General features: G+C 34.7%; 1 protein-coding gene across 1 annotated transcript in view; it reads right to left on the bottom strand.

The window, feature by feature from the left end:
- Nucleotides 1-1,355: 1,355 nt before the first annotated feature.
- Nucleotides 1,356-26,738, bottom strand: part of LOC145680862 (uncharacterized) — a 52,051-nt gene continuing 26,668 nt past the window's right edge. The window contains exon 2 of the mRNA XM_081751995.1: nt 1,356-1,842. The gene's annotated coding sequence lies outside the window, so the exon portion shown is untranslated. The remainder of the gene's footprint in view (nt 1,843-26,738) is intronic.

Genomic DNA, 26,738 nt, shown 5'->3' with positions numbered 1-26,738 from the left:
GTGCTTTTTTCCCGAACTTCCCTTGTGAAAGGTATCCATCCGTAAGTAAGGGTTGAAAAACAACTGGCCTGTACGTTTCATTCAGAGTTGACATCTAGTAATTATAATGTATTGGTTACTGATCTTTCTGAATAAAGGCTAGCAACCGATGCACCCCATTTATTAAACTAGAATAAATATTTGACTTTTGCAGTACGGCGTGTAAAATTAAAATTGGGAAAGATGTTGACTGTGGGCAAGAAATGTTCAGAAAAGTGTAACGTGTCCACAAAGAGTTTATTGTTGGAAAAAAAATAGGTTAGTCTGTTAGTAGTGGTATGGATATACTAATTGAATGTACCTAACATGTATTACAAAGGTATGTTGTTTTGTGTATATTCGTAAGTAATATTAAGAGGATACTATTATTTTAGTTTCTGTAACAATATATGAAATTTGAATAATAAACATGGGTGCTTAAAGAGTAAGATTTACCTCTTACGTGCTATCCAAATTTGAATTCGTTTAATTATTTTTAAAACATTTTTTAGTAAATTCTTTTGTAATTTTAAAATGTCACCATGTCATCCTCTTTTAGATATGTCTTTCATTTTCATCAACATACTGTACACACCGTTCACCGTTTTGTTGTTACCAATGAAAAATGACTTCCTTTATGTGAAAATAAATATAGTCAAGAAAGGAATAGTGTAACAGCAGAATCTTGAATGCATTACTTAGATATTATGTTCCATATTTAATAACAAGTGGTTTACTTTATATTAAAATTAATATATCAACACATTTCAAACAAATTAACCATTTTACAGTATTCTATCCTTCTGGGACACTATTATCCAAATAATAATAGTACTGGGAATGAAACAACATATATATAACATAGGATATAGCATATAGCCTTCCTAACATACTAGGGAGTATGTTTATTTCTATCTTGAGCTGAAGCATGTCCATTTTTAAAATTGCACGCTTAGGGTATGAATTGTAGTACCTAAACATTTAAACTCTACGCAGCACCAATGCTATAAATAAGAGATATGTTTTTTTTTAAAAAAAAGACAGAAAGCAAGATAGTTTACTATAAATAGTTAAAAACAAACTTGTTCTAAGAAGGTTTCATACACTAAAAGCACTAAAAGCGTATCATTTTAAGCACACACAAGTATATGCGAGTTGCATATATTATCATTTCAAACCATCAGATTAATTGTTGTACAAAGTTGAAATGTCAGAGAGTAATTGATCGTTCCTTCACGCATTAAGAAAAAAATCAAATAAATATTCATCTCAAACGTAACTTGTGCTGAATACAGAATAGTAATAAGAAGATGGAAAAGCTTTTTTTTTAAAAAAAAAAAAGGAAAAAAGCATAAAGTTGTTTATAATTAAGTCAACACGGAAAGAGATATATCTACAAATAAGTTTTATATATACAAACCCTGCTGTCATATGCTTACTAAAACATTTTGTCTTTCTCTGTCCACAGTGAAGAAAAATATGACCAATGACTTAATACTACTTCGTATGTATAATAATAAATGGAGTAGAGTTATCTTCTCCCTTGTTGCATATGTAATATCTTGTGTTCAGTAGTCGTCAAGCTACTAATGTGACACTCGGATCTACATATACTATACCACACAGTTCCAGTTTTATTTTTGTATTTCAGATGATTATCCAATAGGTATTCGCTCCAAAATTATCACGTAGTGTTAGGAAGATTGTCTTCTCTTTGTTTCTCCTTGTCTAAACATTTCTGCTCTTATTTAATATTCTGCTGTTGTACGTTGTCGAATATTTTCCTCTTAGCACACATAAAATTTAACTAACTGTTCCAATTGCCTGAAACACAAAGAAGACAATATATTAAATTTCGGTAACAAATGATTACTAGTTTTTTTTAATATTATAGAAATATTACCCTGATTTTAATTGTCAAAACTTGTGTAAGGAGATTGATGTAAAAGTAGCGCTCAAAGGTCAACCGCCAATTTGGCTGCCGTGCACAATAATTGCGTTTTGAGGTATATTTAAAATATAAATTTATTATTAATGTACACAATATATTTGGAGAATAAACATTAAGAAGATAAAAATAATGATATATTAAAAGAAGGGAGTCATGTCAAGTATAAACATTAAAGTGCAAAGAACATGTGACTAGTTGTTGGTACATATATACTATAATTCATGAAGTTCTCAAATGTAATCGGGAATTTATAAAAGCATAAGAATGGCGAAAGAATCCCTATACACTTTTCTTCTTCCGGAGGGAAGAAGAAAAGTGTATGTCAGTGGTCGCCAAACTTATGAAGCTTCTGAGCTACCGTATCCTTTTTAAACCCTACTGTGAGCTACAAAAGCACTATCAACTTGTTTTAAAAAAATCTTATATAAATTTGTTGCCTATACACTTCTTCATCCCGGCGAAATTAAAATACCGCTAATTTTACAGTAATTACGTGATATCTTCAAATAGATAAAAGATAATTGAAATATGGAACAAGAGGATCTTGCATCGTTTGGCCTAATCCTCGTTTCGCCTAACCAATTTTCTGACACTTTTATGACAGATAAAAAATAAGCTTTATGCCCGCCATTTTAGGCGAAATAAGGATACTCGTTTGGCCTAATCCTCGTTTTGCCTAACATGATGGACTATAAAAAAATCGTGGAGATAAAACTGGAGGGAAATTTTTCGAAAAAAAATATTCCCTACTATGTGAAGAACTGAGAAATACAGATGCAAAACCAGTTAAATTCCTCTTCCATATTAAGTTTCATAAACTGTTAAATCCCAAATCTGCAAATAACTTAACGAGAAAAGCAGAATCAAACCCGGTTAATTCCATATTTCAAACAATTTGAGGTTTCGTACTGTATAGGATTAGTTTAGTAATCTCAATATTTATTCCAACTCTTCGTAAATCATTCGAAATTTTATTTGGCAGAATTTGAAGTGTGTGCTTTCATTATTTTTTTTATTTTTGGACTGAAAATTGAAAAAAAAATGAAAATGAAATCTTTAGTTTTACGTCCTACGCTTATGCCGGTTAGGCTAAAGGAGACGGTGATGATGAGAAATGAATGAAATGAAGAAAGTGGGAGGAAACGGGAGAACCCCGAGAAAACCCACGAACACGGTGTTTGTCCACCACAAAGTCCACATGGCGCGAGCTGAGATCGAACCAGGGACCCTAAGCACCGGAGGTGAACGCTCTACTACTGAGCCACCGCGCACCCTGGACTGAAAATGGAGACACTATACGTCCTAACCTAACTGTTCGTGAAACTTTTCTGTGTTTATTAGCTTTTCTTTAATAATTACTAGACAAATGCACGCAAAATCGAAAGAAAACGATACTCTAAGCAGCGTTGATCATAATTTTGTTATCAGACAACACCAAAATTGTCAAGAAAACGTACAAGACACATGAAAAAACTGGAAACGAAATGTAGCTAAAAAGACAAGGTGAGTGGACTATCTATGGTTAAAAGTAGTTTGTTTTGTATTTCAGGGTAACTCTTTACTTTGAACAGAACATTGTTGGATTAGGTTCTTCTCTAAACGGTCTCTTCAGCTTCAATAGAACCTCTTTCTTAAAATGTCTCGTGTCAATTATCATTCAAAATGATAACATGCTTCTGGTACAACATGTTAAAAAATTTTGCCACTTATTTACCATTTCTGATTCTCTTTCTGCCACTGTTTTGCTCAAACTCAACATTTCCACATTTTGTTTTGCTATATTTGAAATTCATATATTGGGATAATTGGCAAATTAATATTAACCCTATGTTAGTCCATAAAAGGTTACAAACTCGTCCAAAATATAGTCATTCAGTTTAGAAATGTATACGGATAGGTATAATTAACTCCGCTTGTAGTTACGAAGGGTTTGACGATTGAAAGCAGCTCAAAGCTTACGTTTTACAAAGAGGTTTTTGAGGAATAGAAAACCGAGAAAATGGTGATGCACCAGAGGACGACGACGATATTGATTCCCATTTAGTAGATGATGATGGAGAGGAGGTTACATAATTCAATTTTTTGCACATTTGGATCCTTTGTTTTCAATTTAGAACAAAATTAATGTAGCATTTATGTATCCATATTCATTTGTGCCAATCTTGTGCAATGTATAGTTGATAATACATCCCCCTCCCCCAAATATTTTAGTAGGCATAATACTGATTTCTGACTCTAACTCCCTTTCTTTTTGATAGGTTTTGTATCTTCAGCCTCAACAAAAAATGGCCGCTCGTCCAGATGCAAAAGCTGTTATTTCCATTTACATACGCAAAACCTGTAAATCCAAACTATTTTCTTCAAAATGCAATTCACAGACTAGTGTGATTATACAGCTTTCGACAGACCAACACTCACATTATTCTTAATTTTTTAATGTTCTCTAGTTTCTAATGTTATTTTACAATTATGACGTGTTTAAACAGTTTTTCTCGATTTGTCACAAATTTTAAAATGTGAATTTAACGGGTTTTGCTATTCACCTACTCGTATATATTCGTATATATCCATGGTCTTAGTAAATACATAAAGGAGTTTTGGTAATCCTAACTACTCGAAAATAGTTAATATAATATTAATCTATATATTTTGCATTTCTTAATTCTTTATATACTAGGGAATTTTCTCTTATATAATTTCCCTCTAATTGAATTTCTACGATTTTTTCTTATTGTCCGCCATTTTAGGCGTAACGAGGATTAGGCCAGACGAGGATCCTTTTTTCGCCTAAAATGGCGGACACAAATTTTATCATTTATCTATCATAAAAGTGCCAGATAATTAGTTAGGCGAAACGAGGATTAGGCCAAACGTGGCGTCACGGAACAAGAGCGCCCTAGACAGTATTATTTTGCGCGAGGTACCGTTATCACAAGTCACCTAGTGGTTTTCCGTTTTCAGCTGTTTAGAAACGCGAAAATAAATGCCGATTTTCAAAATGGCTCGAAATCGAAAGCAGATAAGTGAGTCGTGATAACGGTTTCCCATGTGAAATAATATTGTCTAGGGCGCTCTTGTTCCACATTTCGATTATCTTCTATCTATTTGAAGATATCACATAATTACTGTAAAACTAGCGGTATTTTAATTTCGCCGGGATGAAGACTCTTAACGTGATCTACCGAAAATGTCCCCGCGAGTTCTAGTAGATCGTGATTGACGGTTTGGCGATCACTGGTGTATGCAGAGAGTTACTGAATACAGAAAAGCAAAAAAAAAAAAAAACTCACTGATGTTATATGTAGAGTGTTGCAAAAAATATGAAGAAAAAGGACTCTAGCCTGTAAAGAATGGAGAAAGCTGATTGGAAAACTAATGATAAAGTGTTAAGAATCGTATGGGAGGAAGAACAGTGATAAAGAAATTTAGAGACAGAAAACAATTATTTTCGGTGTCGTTGGAAGAGAAGTTATATTTTGCGGGATGCATCAGAAGGGATGCAGTGAACGGAAAAGGAGGAGTAAATTATGCTTTTACCAACCATTATCTTCAGATAAATAACAAGGACGTGGGTCAATTTGAACTCATCTTAACTGAAGCCACTAAAACATGTAGTAGATGATGTTATATAAGTTTATTCATCGAATATGGCTACTACTAATAATATAAATATACAAATACAAATACGAATATAATCTAAACGAGAGGCGCGGGAGAGAATAAGTTATAAAATATAATTAATAGTAAATCAATCATTTTTTTTTTTTTTTTTTTTTTTTGCTTTGGACTCGCATCTATTTGACCAGCTTTGCTTTTTGTGCTATATTTCATATAAATCGTTTTATAGCTTGAAGCGATTAAACCAAATTGCTACAATGAAACTTTAAAAAGAGAAACAGATGAGGGAATTATAGACTCCGAATGAGGTAATCCGATTGGTTACGGCAAGCATACAAAATAGGTGAAAGAGAAAACGATCAACAAGAGATCTCCCTACTATACTGGTTCGCTAATAATAACAATAATAATATACTAATCGCTTGACTACTAACACCTTTTCATAAAGCACCTATCATAATCTTAACAATAACTTAGTTGTAAATTGACCCAAGCTATGAGGAACACCAGTGATACAGAAGTTCATTATACAGTACATCTGGATAGAACTTACATAGTTATAATTCTTAAATGTGTAATGTTTTCGACCTTGACTCTCTATTCATTATACCGTAAGCATCCATATCTGTGACCTTGAAAAAGATTAGTCTATTACATTGTATACATTGCCAACTAAACGTTATTGCACGCCACGTGGTTGTTGTTGTTGTTGTTGTTGTTGACGATAAAAATTATAATTATATAGAGCCATTAAAACAAATTTCTTAGCTCGAGTGTGGACCACAAATTCTCTTTTACATGTAGTTGTTTCTGAATACACACACGCAATGGTAACTGGTTAGTGGTAATGGTAAATAACATCTTATATAATTTAGAGAATATGAGTTTTTATAGTTACTTTCGTCTACTATAGCCAATCATGAAGTCGAATTTAGGGAAGGATGTGGTAGAGATTAAATTGTTTGCTATCTATCAAAGAATTAAACTACTTCTGTCAATTGCACTCATCTTCTAGAGGTTCTCTCAACATAACTGACTAATTTTCTAACACCTGGTGGAGATTAGCAAAATAGGTTGAGATAATGATATCTCTGTGACTGAGTACAGTATAAAGATGCTTTAATTTTTTCCTAATGACTAAATTCGGTCAGTTTTGGTCTTTTCTTTCTTTAGTAACCGCTTAAAATACCATCTAATATCTGAGTAACAAGCAAAGATTTGGTGTTACCTTGAAGATTTTTTTTTTAAAGTAGCCTGAAGTTAAATTGCAATAACTTATGTCGACTGAACTTTAATATACATACAAGGGTCTCCACTACCAAAAAGCAGCACATATGTGTTACCATCAAAGAGTGATAGACATCATTCGTCTTTGATGCACCTGGTAGGTCTACTAGAGTGCGAATTGCCGGGGAGATCACAGGGATTTCTTCCTTCAATCAGATTTGGTATTCTCCAAATTAATTGAAGCATCCATACCAGGGATATTTGTTCTTCCTCCTCCCCCTCGACAAACCATGTTTAGTGTTAAGTTTGAGTATTGTAAAATTCTATTGGCTTTATTCTTCCATATAATTTTAATCTGCTATTCATATTACTATTTACTTTAAGTTTCTTCTAATTTTATACCCATAGCTACCGCAATTATACATTCTTTTCCCCAGTTTCCACCGTCGCCCAGTTGAACTATTTTGTTGTGATTAGTATATAGTTGTCACTTGCATTCATGTCCTCATATTCTCCAGTTCGTCGTCGAAGGTGAATTTGGATAACGACGGATATGCTAACTATGTACAGCGAAGTCATGTATGGATTTCTAAATGTCTTACATTGTACATATATCCTGAAACATATTTTCAATTATATACTCAAAAACATTCAGAAAGGTTAGATGCAGGCATTTCAGGCAATATATATAGTTAATGTAGATATTATTGCTAAGTTGATTGATTTAATAAATTTCTTGTCTATAACTATTATCAGATAATCATATTTGTGTGTGAGTGTGTCTGTGTGTCTGTTGGGGAAGGGGAGAGGATGTCATTGGCTTATTTTAAACTATTACATCTTCAGACTTCTGTGTCCTGTTGAGCCTCGTTTTATCCTCCTCCCACAATATCAATAACCTAATTCGCACACTGCATGGTATTATGTTCGATACGTAAAATGTAGGGACAAAAGTATTTTCTCATTAATTAAACTTGCAGTAAACGAAGAAAATGCTTCGTTCAGTTGGAATTCTCAGCTAATTCTACGGTTGTCTACAAGACGAGTCAAGACAGAAGTTTCGTTACGGGGTGCAGGACGAGACATCACTGTCATGACACCTTTTCGACATGAGATAGCCCTAGCCCAGACTTTTTGTCTCAAGAGCAACCATAGTCTATTTATTTATGTAATGCTTTGTCTATTTCAGTTTTAGACGTTGCTAATAGACTCCAAGCCTTAAGAACCCTGACATTTCATCGGAAACCTACCAGTTGTTTATATCTTCCAGAATCCAATACTATTTTATGCAATGGATCAGAAATAAGATTTTAATATTTCACGGCTATTTTAATGTCTTACTTGTGGAAATACCTGTAGTTTAGCGTTCTCCTACGTTAATAGTACTCCTGAGAAAAAAAAGTCAAACTTTAAATAAAGGAATCGACCAACCAGTACAGAAACAAAAGAAAGATCAGGCCATGTTTATTGCATTTTTTTCACAAATCAACCAATAGACCAACACACGGACAAAATGATTTTAATATATCATGCTTCATAAAATTGATTTTATATTAAAACCACGCATCAGTTAATTTTTTCCCCGATATATGACTAAAATCTTGATTCCCAGTATTTCCCCATCCAAAACTTTGTGGAACAAAATCCCGTCTGACAAAAGCTCGCGGGTCAAAATTTTGCCTGGCCAAACCCTAGGTAGAATAATTCTCGCCTGGACCAAACCTCGTAGCCCGAAATCTCGTTGGATGAAATATCGCAATAATTATTTATTCAGAATGTAAAATATTTAATACATCACTATATACAAGAATCTCACTTCTACTTTTACATCGATCACACTTTCGCGTTATGATCTTACTCTTACTTACTCTCACCTCGTAAGAAATTGTACTTGTTGGCTGTGGGAGACCCGGGTTCGAACTCGGCGGGAACTCATGTGGTTCGTTATATAGCCACGCTGCTGAAAGGGACTATATAAAGGGAAAAGGGTTAAACTCAAAATCATATCAAACAAAGCATTGTGAAAATTAGACTCGTACTCTTGAGAGCCACCCGCCATATGCTATACAATAAGTTACCAAAAGAATTAAAGGAAATCAAGTCTAATGTTGCATTCAAAAGAAAATTAAAAGACTACCTATTGTCGCATTGCTTCTATACAGTAGATGAATATAATCAATTAAATAGTTACAATGTAAATAGCAATAGTAAATTAACAAAATAGGTCCTTTAATGTATAAGGTATGATGTAATAATGATATTTCAAACTACTATAATGTATAAATATATGAATTATGTTTAACAAATGGGTTTAATATATGTACTGTTCCAATTAAGAATGATGAATCCCATGTACTATCGGAAAATTACTTCCAAGCTTGTACAAAATGGAGGGTAAATAAATGAAGTGAAATAAAATACCTATTATTTAAGACAAAATACAAGTAAGGGAAGATGAAAAAGGGATTATGATAGTAAGAGATGAATTTGAAGCAAGCGTCATTGTTATGAAGAATGATGAAGCAACAGGTGTGAATAATATAAAGCTTATTAAGAATTTGTGGGAATGCATTAAACACGAGAATAGTCTAATTGTTATTTAACAGATAGTGATGATTTTGTTGGGAAAGAGAACTAAGTTGCCACTCGAATTCAAGAAAATTTGAACAACATTTCGGCCTCATCTGTGATTTTCCATTTATTACCATAAAGTGATACAACATAACTATTTATCAAACCCCTGTTTCTTTCTTTATTTTTTTTCAACTTTAAATTAAACACGAAGTCTACTAATACTGATTACTAAGACTTACAATTGAATGTTAAGTCACATATTAACAACTGACTGGTTCTAGGATTGTCCCCGGTATTCGTTTTCCGAGGCTGACTCAATCTCCGAGAGTAGAAAAAAAAGCTCTTGTACCCACCGGGGATTAAACACAGATCGCTGGATTGACAATTGAACACACTACCGACTGAGCTACAGGCCAGACATCTCAATTTATCTAGTAGACATCACTTTTTACCTACTAGGAACCTACTATAACCTATTTTTAGTTTCTATATTCGTAACATATACATATTTGGTCAATTTCCCTGACTTTCCCTGACTACATATATACTTCCCTGACTAAATGTGGTTTCCCTGACTTTCTAGGCCAGTAGAAACTCCGTATATATAATGAAGCTCATATGGTTTCTCGATCGCTCTCCTTCTGGGCGTTGACAATATCCCGGAGAGATACAATCTGATTTAATCAAAATTAATATTACATTTAAAGCGCTAGAAAATTTGTCTGAAAACTACACAAAGGCATATGGGGCTGGAAGATATTCTGGTTACAAATATATACATCTACATTAAATTATTATTACTTCAATTTTTTTTTTTTTAATTACAGTGAACTTCTTGCGAAGAATGTACCACACGTGACAAAATATAGGTTTGAAGAAATTAGCTATCTTATGAATTCGTTCTGCAGTAGTATTATTACGGTGGACGGTTACCATATGTAAAGCTATACGTACATAGTGCATGAATATTAACAAGTACCCTCATTGTTATTATTTTTTCAAAAACTGCTATTGGGGTTGGAAATAAAATTCATTGTATATTTATCATTCATAAAATTATTTAATAACAGAATTCTATTAAACTACGCACTTGCTTCTCGCGTGGAAAAATTTCCACGAAGAAAAAGGAAGGATTTGTACTGGTATCATATAGATACAATACTTATCCATTTTCATGGTTAATTAACCTATGGCTACCAACAGTTCATTAGATCTCTGGGAATCACTCTTTCGCCACTGCTTACTGGCCAATCATCGTTTCGTCACGGATTATTAGCTTCATTATATGATAACCGCGTATTATCCTCCGCTTTTTTGAAATGTCGATGCGCGAAGGCTCCCGCAGAAGACAATTTCAGAGCTTTCAACTACCTTTTCTTGCACACACACACACACACACACACACACACACACACACATAATATATATATATATATATATATATATATATATATATATATATATATATATATATATACGTTCGTTTCCTTTCCCGTCCTTCTAAATGGTACTTCTAACTTCTCCAATATAGCTTTTCCATGTTTATTAATGAGACAAGAATTCTTTATTACGTATATAAAAGTGTTGAGTTCTGGTATTAACTAGAAAGTAAGAAGTTGCCAATTAAAAAGCACTTTGTGATTCTTTGCATGCTTGGACTACAGGAGAACTGTTTTATTATTGTTTCCTTGGTACTCTCAAACCTAATATTGGAATGGGTCTAATTGAAAAAAAGAAAATAAGAAATATTTAATTTAACGTACCCCCCACATTTACATCATTTATCCTAATCGGAACGAATGATTAATGAAAATAAATGATTATGAAAAAATTAATAGGATGAGAATGTGGGAGAAATCGAGAGGACACCGAGAAAATCCATGATACAGTGTTGTCTACCATGACTTCATTTGGAGACTATTAAATTACAAAGGATAATTTTACAATATTTTAGTCTGTCGTGACAATTTACACACTGTATTAAAGCGAAATGTTACCTATAATAAAGTGCAATACATTTTTAAACTTAGATAAATTCATTTAATTTTAATATTTCATGGTAATTGATATTTTCTGAGTATAAGTTGGGATTTCCTTAAAGGGTTCCAGGTGTTATACTGTAATTTTAACATAAGAAATTACGATTATATCGCTGATCTTGTCGTCAGTTTCCTCAAGATCTTTAATGCTGTACAATTGATTTAAATGCAAAGGTCTCCGCAGCTCAACGTGTATTGTACTAATTTTAGCGGCCCATACCGGTAATTTGCATATTTATAGACCTTCATATATATATATACGGAATTCAATCATACTCTACTACGACTCTCCGACACAAAATTGCTTTTATTTATTTATTTATTTATTTATTTATTTATTTTTAAAGATGTAACTGGACATGAATGCGGGCATATGAAAAACAAATTGGGTCAAGTACTGCTTGTCTAGGACATGCTGTCTACCCCGGCCGCCATCTTGGATCCGCCATATTGGATTCAACTTTCTGTATAGGTGCAAATGATGCATTAAATTTATGTACATTTTCTTGGAAATTCGCGGTGTACTGAATTTTGCCTTAGCTTGTACCGTTTGGAAGGTATTGCATGTTAATTCCCTCCAGGGACTTCGCGAATAGACATTGCAAAGATATCAGTTACGCTTACATTTTTTATGTTGACAAATCAAAACAATTTCTAACTGGAAAAATACTGTAGGTATAAACAAACTCTTTACAACATTGATATCATAATCTTATTACATTTCTGTGAGTGGTTGTTATTACTTCCACGTTACATTATCACAAGGAAGTATTTTATTACGGTCAAAATGCCTAATATAAATCCGATACGACCAGATTTTGATGGAGACCTACCATTTCCGTAGACGTCTGTGCGTCTATATATATGTAAGTTCAGAGAATATTTCGTCAACGATAAATCACGTAAAAGAGTACATATACACACGAGGTCCTGTACAACTTTCTATTTGGTCCAATATTTGTGAAGTGCTTGACATTTAACGCGCAATTCCTAGTAAATGGTACAAACTACTGTAAAAATCACTACGCCAATGAATTGCCAAGAAAATTGCACATGAATTTCATGTATCGCTTGCACCTATTCCCATTTGAAAAAACGAAAGTTGAATTCAATATGGCGGATCCAAGATGGTGGCCGGTATGAGTAACATGTGTCTGAGAAGCAGTACTTGATCCAATTTGTTTTGTATATGCCATAGGCGGAGCGAGGAATTGTCTGCTGGGAGGGCAGTGGGGGAAGGGGGGAGCAGACCTTTTGGTCGGTCTCGAAAACTTTGGTAGATGGCCATATTATATGTAGCATCTTTATTTTTTGCCAAAAAGTTGGGTGGGCAATGCCCCATGCTCTCCCGTTACTCCGCCCACATTCATGTCCAGTTATATCTAAAGAAACTAAAAGCAATTTTGTGTCCGAGTGTTATATAGTGTATGATTGAATTCTGGATTTAAAAAAAACAAAACATAAATATGCAAATTACCGGCATGGACAGCTGAAATTAGTACAATACACATTGTGCCCCGCAGAACTTTGCATTTGAATCAACTTTACATGAATTCCAAGGAGACACTTCGCGCATGTACCTTGTTGATCTCCAACACTGTTTTACTGTTACATGGTTCAAACTATAAATTGACAACTTGATTGTGAGAACATGATGAAGAGCATTTATCAAGGTTTCAAGATACACAATTCATTACGGAATATATTCCAATAATAAATGTGATTTAAATGTTGTTATGCCTACTGTTGTAAATAACGACTTGCTTCCAGTGTTTTTTTTTTTCGATTTTTCAATAAAAAAGCGTGGTATTTTTGCACTTTTTTCATATTTATTACCCACATAGCACACTACGTCCCTGGGATGTCCCATTTTGATTCCAATCATCCCATTCTGTTCCCGGGATTATCGGGACAATGAGAAGACATCCCATGGGCGTCCTGCATGGGACGTCCTGAAGGATTCCCATGTAGGATGTCCACGAGACGTCCCAGATGGGACAGGAGGTCCGAGGGAAAAAAAATAGACATCCCTTCGTGGTCCCGTTGAATATCCCGTATCCCGGGATATTAGCGGACATCTGGATCTCCCGCGGAAATCCTGTGGATGTCCTGGGAGCACATTCGGATATCCCGGGATGTCCCGTCGTCCGTTGCGGGCTCAGTCTCGGACATCCCGTGGACGTACTTGTGCTATGTGGGTTAAAGTACATAGCTCCTTTACTTCTTTCCATATTAATACTTAGTCTAAATATTATTTGAGGGTTGTTTGGACGAGCAGAAAAGTACCTAACTATATCATTAACAGTACAGTGAAACCTGTCTATGTTGATCATCATCTATTCCGTTGGAAAATGATCAACTTAGATCAACTTACAGAATTTGTTTTTCGTAAGCAAAATATAATATAGAGTATAATGTAACAGTTTCTAGTAAAGTAACTGTGAAGTAACTATGTCTACGTATGAGTAAAGTTATATTTATAGAGTGGTCATTATCTTGAAACAACATTGTAACTCTTAAAGTACTAGAAAAAAAATCGGTGAAATTTTGTAACGGGAAAATACCGACAAGAGAACAGTACTTCTCTTGTCGGTACTGTTCTTCTGTACTGTACTGTCTTTGTTCGGTACTGTCTCTTCTCTTCTCTGACGTACTTCGCTATATTATTCGATTAACAGTGTTGGTAACCCAACATATATTTTCTGAATGACACTACGTCAAGTTACTACATATTTAAAATCTACATGTTAAACGAAAACGTACATTATCACACTTATTATTCAGTGTTACAAGTTAAGGATATTACACTCACACAAATATCCGTAAACATTCAAATTTTTGAGGTCTTTACAACAGTAACAATGCAAGTGCAACGGATGTATCAGTGCACACTGAAAGTATCTTAGTGTCGAATACGATAACCAAGATATGACATATTTCTAACAAGCAGTAACAAAGATACAATCACATAGGTGGTTTCCAATAAACGTAAAGATGATAATGCTGTTTACAGTAATTTGATATCTCAACTGGTTCCGGAGATATGATAAACTTGGGTAGTGATTTCTATACTGCTTAAAATGGCGTAGTTGTAGGAAGCTGTTTTTGTAAAAAAGTTGCTTTGTCTGTTTCTACGTATAACATTACAGCAATAGTTTTTGCTAGTTGTAATTACTACAAGTTATCGCGATTACATAATTTTAAGGTAATAGATTGTTGAGGGCTGAAAGAGTTATGGTTTTGTGCACATGCACTCATCTAAAAAAAACAAGAGAAAGAGTTGAAAAAAGAGATGAAAATGGCGATGATCTTTTGAAAGAAAGTTCGTTACTAAGCAATGATGTATTATGGATTGTGAAGTAAACAAATAGCTAAAAACGGAAGCCTTGATTTAGGTTAGTTACCAAGTAATTAAGGGAATATTATAACTAGTAAATAAACATTTAACATAGATTGCAAAGTTTACCTACTTTCGTCACAACACTGATGTGCATTGACACATTCGTTGCACTTGCGTTATTATTGTTGTAGATGTCACCAAAATGTGAATGTTTTTGGATATTTGTGACATTGTAGTGTTCCTTGTATGCAACACTGGATAATAAATATGGTATTGTACGAAGTGTTCGTTTCACATGTAGATGTGAAATATGTTACTGTAATAACCTGATTTAATGTCGTTTGAAACAGTGTAATTTTATGTTTGGTAGGTAACACTGTTAATCGGACTTGTATTGCAGAATACTTTAAACAATATCCCCTTGTCGATATTTGCACGTTACAAAATTTCATTGATTTTTATGTACTAGTTCAAAAGTTATAAGGCAGTTTCAAGATAAATGATCCACCCAAAAAACATCATATGTAATATAATATGAATATTGGTTTGTCATTCACCCACTGTTTTAAATATTACAACTTCGGCATGGTAATTAGCTGCAAAACGATATGGTACATTCTTTATTCTATTCTCCTCTTTATCTAGATGGTAGATCTAGATAAGGTCGTCAGTTTAAGGAAATACTCGAAATATCCCAACTGTCTCTCTCCTTTCAGTCCCGAAACAATAAAAATGACTGTTATGCATTTGAAAACAGCTGTTAAGTGTGTTAACCAGCAAATAGAGGAACGAATAAAAAAAGTCTTATTTTTGTTTTCTTTTCAACATTTGTTGTCAATTTCTTGCTAGCAAGAAAGTAGTTCCGTAAGTTCATTTCTACAATATATTTTTATTTCAGTTATGTAATTTCTAGAAAACCAATCTAGAAATAATAATGAATTATTGTGTTTGTCATTTTTCACTTGAATTTTTAGAAACTCCAAACTAGGTACTTTGAATAAATAAGCTCATTTTTTGTATTTCGTCCATGTTTTATTTATTTTAATTTAATTTACGTTTCAAACGTGTTCATTGTGTTCGACTTAAGAGAAAGTAAATAAAACGCGGGTGGTCTGTGTAAATTATGTGAATATATATAAGGTAGCTTGATATTAGAATCTTTTTTGTTCTCTTCAGTGCACATAAATTTTGCCACGTCAAAAAAATGTAAATTTATAGAAATAATTATAAGCTCGTGCTTTCCAATATTGCAACACTGATCATCAGCCTTCTTTAGCCTACAGAACACAACTATAGGACGTGAAACTGGGAATTTCATTTCATTTTATTTTCCGGGTCATTATGGAAAAAGAGAATAATATTTTTCCCCAAATCAATGGACTATTAGAAACAAAGATGGCGCGGGTACCCAGTACCGTTAAGATAATATCCGTGCATTCTGATTTGATATGTACATACATATATTTCGTATGTATGTTATGAAAGAATGAAAGAAGCATAAAATATAAAACATTAGGCAAGAATAGGAAGATCTAAAGAATTTCACGCATCTAATTTATTTCGGACAGTTTTTGGGGAAGTATAAGTTCTTTGAGCCTTTCTTGTCTCTAAGTTTTATACCGTTTTACCTGCAATTTTCTATACGTCACTTGGGTTATGTGCCTCTTTCTGCTTATACACAGTTTTTCTTTTCTTCTTTGCACTCTTTTGTTTCTATTGCTAAAAATCTCTTCCTTTTTTCCATTCCTTCCTTTTATGATAATAGTTAATACTTCTTTTCTGGTACTGAGCACGTGAGTTACATCCATAGATAATCTTTATGAATTTCTCTTTTCGCTTTCTACGCTTCTTTCTAAAAGATATATTTTTTTTTCCCCTTGGTAAAGAAGAAAAAGAATTGCAAGAGTAGTAGAAGATATTCGTTTGTCTGATGACGGTGAACCTTTTCTTCTTCTTCTTTATCAATTATAAATATGTATATACCTTTTTTCTATATAAGATGTATATATAAAAAGTTATTTTACATTTGCAAAGACTCACGCACAAGTGATATTCAGGATGGAGCGTGGCTCACATAATGGTTCATATGAACAACGGGTGGACGAAACAGTGAGTGAGGAGTGAAGTAAAAGGGGTGGATCAGTATCGTAATAATACTAATAATATTAAGAGACAAGACCCATCAAGGAAGGGACGTTACATACCCGGAATAAGTACACGTTTTCCCTCCCTTCCGTGTTCCAATCCCTTTCATGTTTCTAGATTTGTCTTTTTCTTTTTTGCTTCTTATGCCCTTTCATATCACTTTTTTTTAAACGGCTTACCCCTTTCCCCTTAGGTTGTGTTCACCTATATCTCTTAGAGGTTCAAACACAGACTTTACCTATTCCCCCCTTACCCCACCCCACCCCACCCCACCCACATTTACATAATTTTGCAATATAATTGTTCGGTGGCCTCCTTTGGTGAGCGCGTGTGCGCTCGGAAAATGAAAATGTAAATCAGAGGGAAGATATAATAATGTGGAAGCCAGAGGGAAACGGGAGAGGTAAGAAAGGGGCCTCTTGTCTGAACATGACTACCTTAGATGATATGTCGCCTCATTCTTTATATATATATATATATATATATATATATATATATATAAGTTCTCTTGTTCTTCAGTTCTTCCTTATAGGCACTCAAAAATGACGTCTTCCTGGTTTGTCCCCAACTTCCTTGTCCTACGTCAAATCTACCTTTTTATATTCAACCCCTACTTAACTATGCTCTTCATCCCCCTCATCCGCCAGTTCTTTTCTTTTCGCTTTACTTTACCTTTCGGGTGTTCTTCCTCATTCTCTGATTAGCGTAGTAGTAGTGGTAGACTGTGTAATGTATATAGTTTGAAATACCTTGACACTGTATCTTTGAAGGACGCAGGAATGGGGAGAGTGCACATAGAGACAGGGCTCTAAGCCATATGATAATTCTTCTTTTACAAAAGCTTCAAACCCCCTCGCCGTTGCATCTATATATATATACCTCATAAAAAGGAAAATTCATAGGGAAGGGGGAATTCATAATTTCCTTCCTTCCCCCTCCCCTTCCTGTTATACTTTGGTGCATTTTCTATTGCAGCGTTACCGTTCCGCGAAATTTTATATCGTCAATACGGAACCTTACTATAAATCTCTCTCACACAGACGAATCCAAAACATATTATACACTTTCTGCTTCCCTCTTACCTTATTCCAACAGTTTTTTTTTTTTTTGTAGGACCTTCTCTCTCACCCCTCTTGCCGTCTACGCATTTCCACATTTCTATACAATTTTCTATCAAGAATTCTATTTTTCCTCTTAAAAAAATTTCATCTCTTTACAGCTTTTGAAATTCGGTGGTTTTTGTTATGATAAACACTTTTTTTGTTATTGTACAGCACATTTGAGTCTAGTCAGTCTTCTGAGCACTTTTCCTTTCTTTAGGAATAGTTTAACCAGACAAGAAATGGGAAAGATAGCAATAATAATACGAAGGAAATTCGCAGAAATAATATACATAAAGAAGTAAAGAAAAGGAAATTTTACAAAAAAAAAAAAAATCTAGCTTCCTTCTTTCACACTCTCTCATATATATTTATAAACCACATGTGTGTGTGTGTGTGTGTGTGTGTGTGAGAGAGAGCGTATGGGCTTATAGCCTACAGTTCATATGCATTTGCCACTATTGAGAAATTTTCTAAAAGAAAACTGACACCTAAGATTTTATATATAAAGATAATAAGACCTTAGGGCGTAAATCATGCCTCTTTATTTCAATTGTAATATATAAAGCAATCTTCCTTTCGTTTTGTCTGTCCTACCACATTTTCTGTCTTCTTACATAAAATCTGTAACAGTTTTTCTTTCTTTTTTTGTTAGCTAGTTTACAATCTATTGTAATTCCAACTTATATGTGAAAATATATAGTATACACGTGAAATTGAAAATTTCGTCTTGTAATATTATCGAAGTTGGAAAAGATATATAAAAAGGAGATTTATTCATTTTTGTATATTATAGTGAAAAAAATTCTCGTGTGTGAATCGTTATTTTTTTTCTCCATAAAAGTGTTTCAATTTGGAGATTTATAGCAACCTACTGTATATCCCAGCTTAAATTTTGTACTGTACTCTATAAAAGTCAGTTTGGGTTTCAAACGTGTCTATAAAAGTAACGGTCATTTTAGGTTTGCCAAATTCAATTCTGAACTGTATGTTAACAAAACGTAAATTTTAATATTTTTTAAATATTATAACGAATTTCTCGATCATTTTCCTTATTTTGATGCTAACGCCTCCACATAAATCATAAATTACATAATTTTTGGTTAGAACGTTAAGGACACACAGAATTCTTTGAATAAAGCATTTAACATATATATTTCCTTAAATTTGAAAATGGCATGGAAAGGAAAGATCAAAGAAATATTTGAAGTCGTCGTACTTAGCTGTTTCACAGTTATAGTAAGACTCAGTGGCAGATCCAGAACAATTTGCAAAATATTGTCTACTTTATTGATATAGTAACCGATGACAGAGTTTGTTTGCTTATTTATAGTCTAGCGTTCCTTTTCTAAACTTTAAAGACAAATCTTACTACTGGGCTTCGAACATGGATCTCATGCACCGATGGCACAAACACTACCATTTATCGACGACAGAAAACGAGTTACATTTCTTCGGGTTTAGTTGTTGGATTTTTGCTCTGGGACATTCTCGTTTCTTTCATTGCAAATATTTTGTTCTTTTCTTTCTGTGAACACAGAGGGCAAGCACTTTGCACTTTGCAGACAGAATAAAAGAAAGAAAAAGAAGAAAGCGAAAAAAACGCAGTTTGCAGAAAATGTGAAAACATTATCTTACGTACAGGTATATCGTGTGCAAAATAAAAGACCGTTGACCAGATGACGTCCTTTAAAATGTACGTACGCAGTGCCCAACGGAAATTTATTTCGCAAATAGCACTATTTCTGGGAAATTACTTTGTATTTATCACAAATGGAAACTTGTCACAGACACTTGTATATGAAAAGAACAACACCATTTACGAGGAAATAATTATATGAGTGGTGCCCATGAACTATAAATGACCTCAGATTTACAAAGGTATCGGAAGGTTTATTTACCTTTGATTAGATACCACTAGGCACTTTTGTCTGTCTTGATTATTCTACTCGAAGGAATATTGTAGCCTTTTAAAGTTAATTTAGCTACAGAGGTAGAGGACATTAAGCAAATATAACAGAATAGGGTGACTAGTTCCTTTACCCCTTGATAGCTTTTCTTCCAGGATTCAGGAAATAGAGGGTAATTTTGAATTCATACCTTTTTCCCCAAGAAGTAAGCGTTAAAAAAAATCAGAGGGTTTTAACATAATTTTTTTTTTGTGCAGTGTAGTAACTGTTTAGTTTTTCAGGAAGGGAGTCAAGATGGCTCAGTAGTAGATCATCATTATTAGTGCAAGGAATCCACGGTTCGATCCCAGGTCATGTGCGTTTATGGCGAACAACATTGTCTACGAAGGTTCTCTTTGAAATTTTGGGAAAATTGAAATTTGGGAAAATTTGAGAAAATTGAGGATTTTGGGGAAAATTGAAATTTGGGAAAATTTGAGAAAATTGAGGATTTTGGGGAAAATTGAAATTTGGGATGAAACATCCCAAATTTCAATTTTACCAATTCTTTCATAACCATTCACATTATCCGTCATCCGTCTCCTTTAGCCAACAAGGTATAATGTTAGTAGTATATGTGTAACCATTAGTAGAAAATAAATAACCAATACAACCTACTACTTATTGGTGTATTTTTATTACATATAGAATATATAAATAAGCTTTTTGTCCTGAAAATTAGAAACTATCAATTATTATTAGCAACGAACAATTTAGCTCTTACTGTTAGCACCTTCCCTCCTCGATTTTCTCGAAACCTACGCATCAGAATGTATCCTAAAACATGCCGTTTTGTTCAGCTCGACGTCGTCTAGCGATTGGTGTACGTCTCGTCTTTGGATAATATTGTATGGTGACCGCAAGAAGTCGTGAAGCTTGACCTAGATATATCAATTATTTCAGTACCCAATAAAACGCAAAGGCGTATCCCAGTCATCAACCTCTATCCTCGAAATTTTGCTAGTGTTATTTCTCGCACGCAGAACATCTCCTGAGGGCGCAATGTTGTCGGATTGCTGCTAAGTTTCGTTTTGTTGTTATTGTTGTTGCATTGTTTTATATTTTTGCTACTATTGTTGTTACTGTTTACTATGTTTAATTGTTAGTGTTCGTATTATAGTTCCTTAAGTGCTTTTTTTCTTTATGTCGGTCGTTCGCCATGTTTTCTAAGTTTGACAACATTCTTGGTGCATTACTGCTGTTTCACGTTTTTTTTTTTTTTTTTTTTTCACGTGTGTGTTTGGAAGGCAGCTCTCCACGAATCGTACCGAATTCTTTCGATACATCACATACGAGACAAAGTAGTTCTATGATTGGGGTAGAGCCCAGGCTTCGTAAGTCGTTGAGGTCACTATAGGTAAACAAAGATTAAAATCTCTGTCATAATACAAAAGCTTGATGAAGGTATGCTTTAGCGTCAGTCATTTTGGTAAGTAGTGTGAAGAGCATCAACGTTCAGATTTACAAATAATAATAATAATAATAATAATAATAATAATAATAATAATAATAATAATAATAATAAACCTTCTTTACCATTTTTTCAAACTCAGTACATTCTGATTCACAGTTAATTAGTACATCATGTCCATGTATACATGTATCACGCTAGTACTCTGAACTTCTTTATGGTTAAAAAAAAACTTTAATTATTACAGCGATATTTTTACGGTAATTACAGAGTGTAGTTACACGAATAGGTTAGTCATTATTTTAGAATGTACATTGTAAAATTATTATTTATGAAAAGATATTTTTGAAAAAAGAAAAGAAAGAAATAAGGTTTTTTTTTAAAAAAAAAACTTGAAATAAATATCTAGTTACCGATCGGATTAGCATTAATAATAGTGATACCTATACTAAAACATCTTTTTTTTTTCTTTTCTAAAATAATCGTACACAAAATGGGGGAAATAACTTGAGTAAAAAAAGAGGTTTATACACTTCCATGCGTATAAAGAAATGAAAGGTTCATCAATAAAACATAACTTACTTCAGGGAATAATACACAAAATATTACACACTCTAGGACACCTGCAAGAGATGGAAAAAGGAAAAGGTGGGCCCTGTTTTTTATTCTTTAACTGAGAAAGAATATCATTGTTAGTCTAATTAAGAATATAATCTACGGCATGAGGAACAAAGGAAATGTAAAAGGAGCAGAGCCATCTGTTAATTTTTAAACATAGCAAATTTCTCTGTCTTCATCTGATACCTTTACAAACATCATGGGCCACGTGCGGCTGGTTGGTTGGTGGGGTTTTTAATATGACGGTACTACCTACCTACTCACTTCCCAACTCTATTACAGGAGACATTTGCACATTACGATAACAGCTGCTGCTGTTCTTTTCTTTTTCTTTTCCGTTTGTAGCTTAGCTCTGTAGCGGGATGGTGACTTAGTATTATTGACCTACGTACTTTACGCTATTCAGTGCAACAACCGAAAACAAGAAAGGGGCTTAATCGTTGACAACAAAAACAATTCACAAGGGCAGCCATCAACAAGACCATACCATAGCGATGCTCGTTCACCCTCTAATACTTTTAGAACATGTTAGTTGTCTCTTTCAGCACCGAATAAGTATGTAGGTAGGGGGTGACCGGGGGGGGGGGAGGGATAAGTACTTTTGAAACTTTCAGATTGTCCAGATACAAAATAAGTTCGAAAAAGAAGAAATACGTATAGCTAATTTCGTTGCAAATAATAATAATAATAATAATAATAATAATAATAATAATAATAATAATAATAATAATAATAATAATAATAATAATAATAATAATAATAATAATAAAACAGTTGCATTTTGTCTGTCTCGCACAACAGAGAATTTAATTTAAGATGTTAGTAATTCCGTCCCATCATTTCTCCGAGTAAAACGACAGTTTCCTTTTTATTTCTTTAATTTGGTCGCTCTCTTACCGTAGAAGTTTCTGTCCTTATTGATTTTGTAACGAATCCTTGCATCATTAAAGGAAGGGATAAATTTACCCTTTGTCACGTATCAGGGACGTACGGAAGGGGGACACGGTGGTCCGGACTCCCCCCCCCCGAAATTTCGACTTTTTAAAAATTTAGCCTAATTTTAGGGGCAATTTTAGCAATTGTAATATAAAATAGCTTCATTTTTAGTTTGGACCCCCCCCCCGAAATAAATTCCTGGGTACGCTACTGTCACGTATATACACACAAGAGTTGGACAAAAAATCTAAAACGTTTGCAAAAGTGTCAAAATCACACCTAGTATGGTGTGGAGCCTCCTTTTGCGTCCAAAACAACTTGGACCCGACGTGGAATGGACGTATACAGCTCCTGAATCGTGGTGTGTGGAATTTTGTACCATTGTTCCTCCAAAACATGCTCCAGTTCCTTAAAGGATGCTGATGGAGGGTAATGAGACCGAACACGCCTTTTAACTCAAACCACAATGGCTCAATGATGTTCAGATCTGGTGATTTTGGGACCCAGGGGAGGTGTGATAGCTCCAGGTCATGCTCATCAAACCATGATTTCACCGTTTTTCCAGCGTGACAAGGTGCCAAATCATCTTGGTAGATGCCATCACCATCAGGGAACAATATTTGGGCCATGGGTAGAACCTGGTCCCCCAAAATGGCCTCATACGCCTTAGCATTCATCATTCCATGCAGGGCTATGATGGAACCTGCAGAAAACTACGATATCACTGCCCATACTGTAACAGAACCACCCCAATGCTTTACAGCTGGGAGCAGACAGTCTGTATCATAGGCATGCGACGCTGTTCTCCATACGTAAACACGACCAGTTGTTGGAAATAAGGTGAAGGTCGATACATCGGACCACATTACGTGTTTCCACTGCTCATGAGTCCACGCCTTGTGGTTCTTGCACCACTGGATACGCCTCTTCGCATTTACTGCTGTTACCAGGCTTTTGGCGATAGCGGCCCTGCCATGAATTTTCATTTTATGAAGTTCCCGTCGCACTGTTTTCAATGAAACCGGGTTCTGTAGGCCGGAATTGAGTTCAGACGTAATTTTCATTGCAGTGGTCTTCTTTTTAGCTAACACATTGAAAACGATCGGCAACCTACCCAACACGGTTGTACAGTGGAGGGCCAAACTTACGTGTCCTGTATGAAGTGTTTTGTCTTTCCCCTATATATATATATATATATATATATATATATATATATATATATATATATAGTGGCGGATCCAGGATATGATCAAGGTAGGGGCTAAACCATACTTTGCCATTTTATCCAGTGTAAAGCAGGATTGAAGCCCATTTTATCCAGTGTATATCTGAGCGTCAAGGGGGGGAAACTATAGCCCCCCTTGGATCCACCCCTGTATATATATACAGGGTAGCTTTACATTCGACACATTCCTTGCAAGGGAATATTCTGCAAGTACTTTGAAACATTTTCACTATATGAACCGGGGGTCGCAATTCAATAGTTTTTGAGTAATTTTTTACATATGTGATTTCTTTGAAATTTACCAGCTAACGAGAGGTACGAGAAAAAGGTTTCCCCTGACCCACTTCCACATACCGTACAACAATGAAATTTCACATATATAATCCTGCATACCTATGTAGGTCATGTGGTAATGTACAGGTCGTATCTCTGCACCGTTGCTGTGTTATAGGTCCGAACGTGAAGCAAGGCGTAGTGGTCCAAAATCCATTACTGCACCTCAGGAAACATCGCAGAAGTACTTCCCCTAGAAAATGACTACATGTGTGGGAAGAGGTGAAACGAAGACAGTGTGCGGTCAAAAGAAAACTCGACTATCCTGGTAATTGTGGTACCCTTTGCCTGGGAAGCAAGTAGTAATATCTCATGTTGGTCCCAAATGAAATGATCATCACTTTGGTCAAACAGAGTTGAACACGGACTTGTTTTCGTGGTGATACGTCGTGTCATTATTTTGATTAGGTTTTTCCTATTTACGTTCACTCAAACTAGGTGAAGGCAGGGATGGTAACTTCTAGAAAGCCAGGACCAATTCCTTCCCAAATCATAGACCCACCTAAAAGACCGATGCGACCAATGGCACCCATCAGGGAGGGGGCAAAGTGGGGCGATCGCTCCCTAGAAGAAATTGTACTTCGGAATATCGAATACCCAATAGAATTTTTAGAATTTACAGCAAAATTTGAAACTATATTTGATATGTCGCTTTTTCTTGCCTCCCCTTGGAAACCACAACATGGGCGCCCTTGGATGTGACCCTGACTTGGAGATCCGAACCCTTCCTTGAGCCATTCTAAATATATTCAAGTGTTTTGTCAGTTCATATACCATCTCAGATCGCGCTCCCTTGTCTTGCTTTGGTACCGAAGCTATATGAATAGGGTTCTATAGCTTAATGTGGGATCTGAACAACACAAGAGCTCTCATCGGGAATTTAATCCAGGTATCACGCGCTCAATATCCTTAGGCAACACATGGTTTTTCCTGTCTAGATTTCAAATATTATTAGATTTTTGTCCGATCCAATTACATGAATTCCCTTGAACGTCCTTGTTTACTTGCTCTCCCGAAGTTTTTTTTTTTTTTTTTTTTTTTTAAAGAACTGTACTATGGTTAAATGATCCAAAAATAATTTATACAGTATAAATGCAGGTGATGGTGAGGAGATTTTGAGTTTAACGTCCTTTTCAGCAGCGAGACTGATGGAACCTACTGATTAACGTGGAATCCGAACCACATGAACTCCCGGCAGGAATCGAACCCGGGTCTTCCACACCATAGGCGCGTACCCTAACCGCTTAGCCACGAAGGAGCTCTACAGTATAAATGCAATACACATAAGCAGTAAAAGGTAAAGGTATGCTTATCGCCCCCTCCACCCCCTATCTCCTCTTTCGGGACAAGGTAATGTGACTAGAGAACAATTCAAACAACAGCACGAAGAAAGTCGGAATCATTTGAAATTATGTTGGAGAGGAATGCTGAATCTAACATACACAACCAGAAGAAGAATATCGAGATTTATTGCAACAACATCGTCATATTGTGCACAGGACGTAAGAAATAATAAATTATACAATATCATTTAGCGTTTAAAGAAAACTGTCCAAAGATACCAATTGATAGATCTTCATGTATGAGCATAGGCGGCGCCAGGATTTTGGTAATGTGGGTTCAGACTAGGATGGGATAACACATCCTAACATTGTTGCCAGAACGCTCTGCACTATTGACCCTTAAGATGTCAAAAATAATCCCTAAGTTTTACTAAAAAAGAGAAAAAAGTAGAAAAACTCTATATGATAACAAGTAACTTATGAGAGACTTAAGAAGTCACTCAAATATATCCAAACATAGGAAACAATAAATATACAAAATAAAAAGGATTATTTCAATAAATTTGAAAATCGAAGTTAATGTGGATGCAGCTGCACCCACTGCACCCACTATAGCGCCGCTTATGAGTGTAAAAGATCACGCGCAGTTTTCGAGAAAATGGAATAAAACAAATTATTTTTGTAAACTTAAAAAGTAATGCTGTACGAGAAGCATGGCATCCGTTGACGTCCACCTTACACTGAAGTATAATAACGTCAAGCTCTTCAATATGGCACTAGCAATTCGACAGCACGCAACATGGTTAATGATATATAGCTCAAAAAATTACGTTTAGGTCTAAAACTTTAATATCTGTTTAACTAACTACGATGTTATCAAAGATAACAAATATATCAATCCATAGACCACAACTGAAAAAAATGACATGGCTGAGGATAAATTCTTATGAGCAGTTTTCGAGAAAATCAAA

This window comes from Thermobia domestica, chromosome 3 (assembly GCF_964235325.1).
Source record: "Thermobia domestica chromosome 3, izTheDome1.hap1.1, whole genome shotgun sequence".
Taxonomy (NCBI): Eukaryota; Metazoa; Arthropoda; class Insecta; order Zygentoma; family Lepismatidae; genus Thermobia; species Thermobia domestica.
The sequence above is the reverse complement of the archived record's forward strand: the minus strand, read 5'-3'. Positions and strand labels throughout refer to the sequence as shown.